At 33.5% G+C, this 8,442-nt stretch overlaps 1 protein-coding gene across 1 annotated transcript in view; it reads left to right on the forward strand.

Annotated features, from left to right (window-relative positions):
• Nucleotides 1–8,442, forward strand: part of l(3)80Fg (dnaJ homolog subfamily C member 16 l(3)80Fg) — a 67,440-nt gene that overhangs the window by 40,029 nt on the left and 18,969 nt on the right. The gene's annotated exons all lie outside the window — the stretch shown is intronic.

Consider the following 8,442-nt stretch of genomic DNA (forward strand, 5'->3'; position numbering starts at 1 on the left):
CAGTGTCTTCCTGCATTGGCAGACTCTCAATGAAACATTTTATAGGTATTTACGTTTTCTTTACATCATTTCGCTGACCATTGAATAATAATATTCCTCAGCTTGCATTATACTTAACTCGTAACAATTATTCACCTTAAACTTATTATTTTATAAAACGCGATCTTTGCAACACAAATAAACATTGATTAAAATAAAATTATTAAACATAATTTTCGATTTAAAAACGAATACTGCCACATGTCCCCCCTTAAAATCTTGGTTGCTCCGCAATCCAAGCTAGACCTCATAAGAGGGCGTTATAATATTGAACTCCCTGTAGATATACAATATATATATGAAAATTAATACTGAAACATAAATATAAACTTGAAAAATGAGTAAGACATGTGTAAATACGTAGATTAATATTATAGACAATAATTGATTTTCCTGCACCCAAAACATTAATATATTTATATTTAACCTTTAATCATTTTTCTTAATTAATAAAAATTACATGAATCAAAACTTCGGAATCTGTATGCTCAAAAGTATACACTCACGACATCTTGTGAGTTGTAACAGAATTATTTGATGAGCATCACATCAACACAAATACTCTGTGCGAAAAATATATGTATGTACATTCGTAGGTACTCTGAATTGCAAGATCTCCTCGCAATTAAGTTTAGGTGTCGTATTACTGGAATCTTCCATTACTTTTGTTGTCCATGCATGCCAACTCACGCATTTATTGGCAGTATTAGTAACGGATGATAATTGTTTATTTCCATTGTCATGCACTTCAGAATCTAGAAGACAAAACTTTTTAATAAATAATTAAAACATATACACTGATATTATAATCGTAGCACTAAAAAAAATTGAAAATATAATCGTTTTATTTTCTTCATCAAAACTGAACACTAAAATTTTAATGTTGGGGAAATAAAATTCTGCTGTAGGGCATTTGCTACACTGCGACAGTTCCTGGCTAGCAACTGCAAGTTCAGCAAAGTTCAATCAAGGTTATGATTATTTCCGCTCCAACGAATCTGTTTGCGCGTCGGTTTGGTTTCGTGAACACTGGCTGTTAATACGCACTACAAAATTTTACTAAATTCGCCAAAAATCTTGTGTTTTTACAACACAATGACATCACATGTTGTTTTGGAGTTTTCTTCCCATGTCGAATGTCTAACGGGTATTCAAAAATTATTCCGTTCCGTAACATGTATATGCGTTGTTTTATACACTCCACTAGTGTTACTCTTATTTCAGAATTCGAGCTACTACTTGATTATGCTATACTCAAACTGGCTTTTCTTTACTATTCAAATATTAAAATGTGGTGTGAGATATTATTAAAGTGATAAATATAACTTAGTGAATATAAATAATTACCTAAAGGACATAAACAATGGATTATAGAACGGACTACAGAATGGAATAATACTTATGTTGGTGAGTACAAAAATTTTTACATATTTAAAACACAGATATGTGATTTAACACTGTGTCTATCTAACTATATTTTACCTATAAATACTATTGTTATACCTAACGCTTGATAACTGAATACAAAAATTGATTGAGATTCGGGGAAATCGATGGAATCTCACATTTCCTTGAGATCCGATGAGGCCTTGGTTGTTAAATACGGCTGCCTCTAGCCGTATATCCCAATCAAAATTTGGCTACAGCTACCACATTTACAAATTAACTATTTACATATTTATAAAATCTGACTGTTTTAAAATTAATTTTCCAAAATTTCGATTCTTCTCTATACTCAAAATAATTTCAATAAAACTTTCGTGACGCTTCTTTTTTTTTTCACTAAAACTTGTAGACGTAACTGTTGATCTATTTTGATAGATTTATAATCATAGACTTCATATTTATTTATTATTTATTCAGTTATTGCCTAATTACCTTGTCCTGGGTGGCCATTCCCACAACATTATCATTAGGTCAAAAATATTTATTTATATTTGATTATTAATTATTATTATTACATTATTACTCATATATTCATTTATTTGTTTACTATTCTCTATACTTATTATTATTCTTATATTACTATATTAAATTATTAAAGTATTAAATTATTAAAGAATGCCGACAGGGCCTATCTTGTGAGAAGGAATACCTCGGAGTGAGTCTTATAACTGCTCCACTTGTCCAACTCGAAACGTACTAAACTTGTTCAGGGCTACTCTCTGCAGGAAAACTACATCTGCTTGTCCCCGAAAACATTATTTCTTATTTCTATTCTCTTGCGCTTTTTCTTCTATTTCATTTTCATATACTTATTATCTCAGTATTCTAGCGCTTAACATACATGTATTTCTATAACTATATTTCTTCCGACGATGCATGCATTTTATCTTTTATAAATATTCAATATCTATTAATACTCTACTATTCTTATTTATTAATAATTCTTTATTTATCTATTTACTATAACACTTCTCTTCTCCATATTCACATTTTATATTTTTATGTCTATGTTATCTATCTATTTTTCCTTGTTTTCTTACGTCTAACGTATATTTAATAGTCTACTTCCATAGGATCTATTTTTACTACTGAAATTTCCTTCTTCTCTCTATTCACATTCCTGCAAACAAACTGTTTTCCTCTTTCCTTCAAACCAATACAAATGAAATAATTAAAACTAGACTAACTTCTTATAATATAAACACCAGAATAACTAAATATTCTACTCTTTACTATTCTAGATGCTTTTCTAACATCTATAACTACTCTGACTATCCTATTCCTACTCGCTAGGATACAGAATTATCTATACACTAATTTACCACTAACTTAATTTTAATTAACACTAAGGGTTTTTAGCTAAAAATGAAGGATATCACCACAAAAAAAAAATTTGCACTGCTTTGCGCGTAATGTACGAGTCAACACCTGTGTCTCTTATCAACAATCACGGAAGACTTATGTGACTTGATAAATAAAATATTCTCATCGAAGTTTGGTAATCGCCCAATTCAACTCGAAGAGAATGGGATTTCCTTCCTAATTAGAGTTTCCCCTAATGAAAGGTTCGCCTAATTTTCAGGTTTCTAATTTTAACTTACACGTCTAGCTTAAATCTATTTCAATTGCATCATTCATTTTTCTTGTGTTGTTTTCATTCTTGCCTTTCTTAAATCTACTTTTCCTAAAACAAGACTAATTACAAAATCATTCATCTTTTTTTTTTTTCTCCATAGTCTTCCCTAATTTTAATCTACTCAATACGTCACTAAATTTAACGCTATATGTCTAAAGACATAGTTCGCTAAAATAAATAGTCAGATTTCCATTAACACTAAACTTACATCCGCTATATTCTTATAACCTACTTATTTCTATAGATATTCTAATAATATTACCAATCACCAACTAATAGTCATAATCCAAAATATATGCTCTAATATTATATCTTCTATATATATATATATATATATATATATATATATATATATATATATATATATATATATATATATATATATAATCCTCTAAATACAAATAATAATCCTATTTACAACATTCCACATTCTAATTATATTTATTTTAACAATCATGGTGTCCTTTCTTTAAATAATCCAGCAAATGCTGCTAAATCCAGCAAGGATTTATCGCTTGCAACCACAATCTTCGACTGTTTCTCTAATTGAGCCAATGTTGACACAAAATCTGATATCTTAATAGCCTGAGTGCAGTTATACTTAACTCTAAATCTATCCAGCCAACCGTTTACCACGTCCTGGCTTGCACCATTAGAAAATAATGCACATATTTTATATCTGATTTTGTCTTCTTTTACTGCGAAAAACACAGCATTCCTTATTAGTGTGTTTGTCTCGGCTATACCGGACAAAATTGACAAATAATGTCGTAGAAAACCTAACTCTACCAATTCTTCAATGTCAAAATTTTTCTGAGAAAACTCAATCAGATAATAATGTTTGTATGTATAGCCTAGTACGTTACCTCGAAATGCTTGTTCTTTCGTTTCATTGTAAGTTGGACAATACTCGGAAAAATGTTTTAACACACCTAAATCTAAACAGTAGTATCTAGATTTAGAAAATATTGAGACTGGTTTCCCATTGTCTTTCATTACCGGGTAGTGTACCCTATGGTTATTTTTTAAAGAAAGCATATTGCTCTACCTTAATAATAATCCAAATTCTACTATATTACACTTTATTATTATTACTAGAATAGCGCATGCTCATTCCACTGTAATACGTTTCTGTGTTCGTCGCTGTACTCGTGTCCTTGATCCTGTCTATCCCATGCAACGAGTCCGCTTAACGTCGTGGCTGCTCGGAACCATTCGGCTTTCCACGCTCTCAAGTGGTCCGTGCGCTTCTCGCACACATCGGCTGAAGCGATGCTTGTCTTGTTCTGACTATTTTTACGCCCTAGTTTTCCTTTAACTGATTTTACTATAATAATAATTTCACTATAACAAATACTCCCTATAACCATAAATATGATATTTTCTTACTGAAACTAAACTAAAATATATACGCAATAAAAACAAACGATATTAAAATCTAAATATTATCCCTTTAAATACATACTTATTTTCATCAAGGATCGAACCTGAGTACCACAGGATCACGTACTCACTCTTGTTAACGCTTTTACTCATACTATATGTCAGAATGGTTTATAAGTATTATTCGTTATCACTATTTTGTAACTCTGCGGTAATTGATTAGTCCATTTTATCTTTGTTAGCATGCCTAATACAAAAGGGTGGGAAGGGTGGGATTTTAATATAGCATACTGTAACTTAATATAGCATACTACTGTAACTTAATATAGTGTAATTCACCATGAATGGGTGGGTTGGGTGGGAATTAATTTCACTTATATTATCACTCCACATGCTTTTATGCTGACGAGTGGGATGGAAGGGATTTTAATTTTACTGAAACTTAAACGGGTGGGAAGGGAGTTAATCAATTTACTTATTACAAATCACCTTCGCCGGGCATCGAACCCTAAGCATCTGCACCATAATATGCTACTATTGTACTGTGATCGAAACAGCATCTCCTACCATGCCAACCCTGTCACTCTGTGCCTAATTTGGGGATGCTATTCGAGTGATACTGAGCGCCTTCCACTCACCATCTAGAATGAGTGGGAATAATCTCATATACATGTGCGAGAGGTTAACTCAATTTCCAGATACCAATTTGGGGATTAATTCTTATAATAAAACATTTACTTCAATCATTTACTAACAATTATATTTCTTTTATATAAAATTTGTGAATGTAAGTGTTGTGATGTATCTAATTACGGATAATCGGAATATTTGCCAGTCGAGTACCGCTGATCCAGTATTGAGCCTTTGAGCCCTGAATAGGAGTAACACATACCTGATATCTTCTGATGACGCTCCGCTGATGATCTTGGTGATGGATGTAGTATCGCCAAGTTGATACTTCCAATTAGTGATTGATGTAGACGAGCATTGAGTTCGGTATACTCCCAAATGCTAACGATGACTCGTTGTTCTCCGTAGATAGAATATGATATTCTAAGTTGACTGTCGGTTGACTGTCATTTGACTGTCCGCTGTCTTTGACTAAACACTCAAAGACCGATCTCGTAGACTACTAAGGACTGATTCTCGCTGATCCTAAAGACTGATTCAAGACTGTCCACCACTGTCCATGAATCTCTATGACTCTCTCTCTCTGACTTCCTGAAAACCTCTCGTCTCCCAGTTTTGTTCAACTTGGTCCTCCTCCTGTCGTCTGCTGGATGGCACGTGCGACCCCCTTTCACTTGGAAAAACAAATTCTTTCCTCGTGTCAAGACTCAAAAACTGCAACTCTCGACACACTCCGATTTCTCGATTCTAAGCAATTTCCTCATATCCGTGAATGTGTGAAATGTTCACAAAAGCTTACAATCTCTCTTTTCATAATGTACAGTATTTGGCGTATGCAAGAATTGACACATTGTCTGCATTGTCTTCCTGCATTGGCAGACTCTCAATGAAACATTTTATAGGTATTTACGTTTTCTTTACATCATTTCGCTGACCATTGAATAATAATATTCCTCAGCTTGCATTATACTTAACTCGTAACAATTATTCACCTTAACCTTATTATTTTATAAAACGCAATCTTTGCAACACAAATAAACATTGATTAAAATAAAATTATTAAACATAATTTTCGATTTAAAAACGAATACTGCCACAATATATATATTAAAAATTTTATTTTTATATCTTAATGATCATTGGTTTTATCGTAACTGGAACAAGTAACCTCGCCGCTGATGTATCAATTAAACAGTAATGAATTAATTATTTCATGATCCTTCACTTTCATTAGCCTTCCATCATCTTTTAGTCTGAAGGGTATACATGTGGGAGTTAAATTAAAGACCAACTTTCTCCCTTCTTTTTCTTTATAGTTGGCACAACAATAATGCTTCATGTTCACGCACTTCGTTCGAACACGCACAAGATCTCATTAGACTTTATTTTTACTATCTATTCAGACACTAGTGTTTCCAGCATGTAGCATGTCATAAAAAAAAAAAATCTCGAGAACCAACCAGCTGCTTCGCTCCTTGTTGGACATACTTTTTGTCTGAAAGGATAGTATAAATGAAGGTTTATAATTTTCACTGAGCATTGAGACATGTTACAATTCAAGATTAGAATTGGAAGATTTTAAGAAAGAAAAAAAACGACGTTTTCTGAAGGAAAAAGAAAATATTTTTATACTTATTAGTAGTTTTACAATTTAAAATTATACTTAAAACCGCTCCTTTGGAAGTTCAATACATACACGAGGGTAATTTCATAAATCATGACGACTGTGTTACTTTAGCAATTGAAATGCACTGTATGCGTTTGAAAGCTACAAGAATACCACTGTAATATCACTAGTAGATGACGTTTACGTTCAGAACCTAATGAAAGTGGGCAATCGGAAGGTACGTAGATACGAATTCATTGTTCGTTTAGAAATTTATATGCACAATTCAAATCAATGGTTAAAAAGAACTAGTACTTATATAGCAAACAGTTCTTGCAGTGCCAGTACATCTTCGACAACTATAGGGACGGTGTTGAATAACATGGATGTGAGTGATCCATGTGTACAACCACATATACTGTCCTCCTTGATTCCAAGGCATTTCCCACGCAATGACTGCTTCACTTTCGGAGTGGTGAGAATTTCCTCGTGGCTATAGGTTAGCGTTCTCGTCTTTGGCGCGGGAAGCCGTGGTCGATTACCGGTGGGAGCTCACGTTATTCGCATCTCAAATTTAGATCCACGTTTCATATAGCCTTGCTGCTGAAAGGGACACTAATTCTAATCTAATGTATTATAATCTAGCTTCCCAAACGAGACTATAATCTCAGAAACTAGATCGGGCGAATAAGAAGGATGTTCTAGGACTGTTTCACTTTACTTTCAGTGTGAAGCACATTCTGAAGCACACTACCGTTTGCGTGCACTAATACCTTTGTATCCGTGCACATAGGCACCATCTGTTGGCATTAGGAAGCACCTTCCGTAATGCGCCTTCAAGTGCATATAATGGATTTCCATTGCTGTAACCTTGTTGGCGGCTGTAGCACAATTGTTATGAGTTAGAAAATGACTCGTGTATACTTGTATCACTTTCCCTGAATTATTGTTTCATTAGTTCATTATGTAAAAACATGAAGTTCTGAATACTAACATACCCTAAGTATTTTTGTTAGCAGACTAATGAAAAAAATAATTAACTATATACAAGGTGGAACATTTTCGATTCGATTCCCCATTTTGAAAATAATATATTCGACCCTGGAGACAATGGAACTCCAAATATTTTTATCTTTTTTGTTACATTTGTCCATTTACATACATGCCACTACCATCTCATTTAGCGCTGCATTGCACAAGACGATCAGGCACACTTTGCAAGACACAATCAAGGACATCCGGGATACTGTTTGCAATTTCCATCCTGATTCGTTCCTTCAGCTTTTCTACCCTCTCCATTCTGGTTGCAAACACATCCTTCAAGCATCCGCAAAGAAAAAAGTCTGGGAAGTTAGATCGGAGAATAAATTGGGCCAATGAATCTAATCGAATTGCGCAGCATGGAAAACACACGCTGCTGGTGATTATACGAGCCAGCGCACCATGACAGCTGATACTTAGGCTCACAAAGCTGACTGACCAGGTTTTTATCATCCTCGACCTCGTCAGTCCACGTAGTGTAGCCAACTCTTTCCATGAGTACCCGAAAATTATCCATTAGCCAGATATAGTGTTTCAGAGATAATTGTACCAAGTGCACACACAACGCAGTAGTAAAGTGTACGTATGGACAAGTGTAACAGAAAAGTTCAAATAAAAAATTTGGCGTTGAATTGTCTCAAGGATCGAGTACAATTGGTTT

The sequence above is a fragment of the Thermobia domestica genome, chromosome 15 (assembly GCF_964235325.1).
Source record: "Thermobia domestica chromosome 15, izTheDome1.hap1.1, whole genome shotgun sequence".
Classification (NCBI taxonomy): Eukaryota; Metazoa; Arthropoda; class Insecta; order Zygentoma; family Lepismatidae; genus Thermobia; species Thermobia domestica.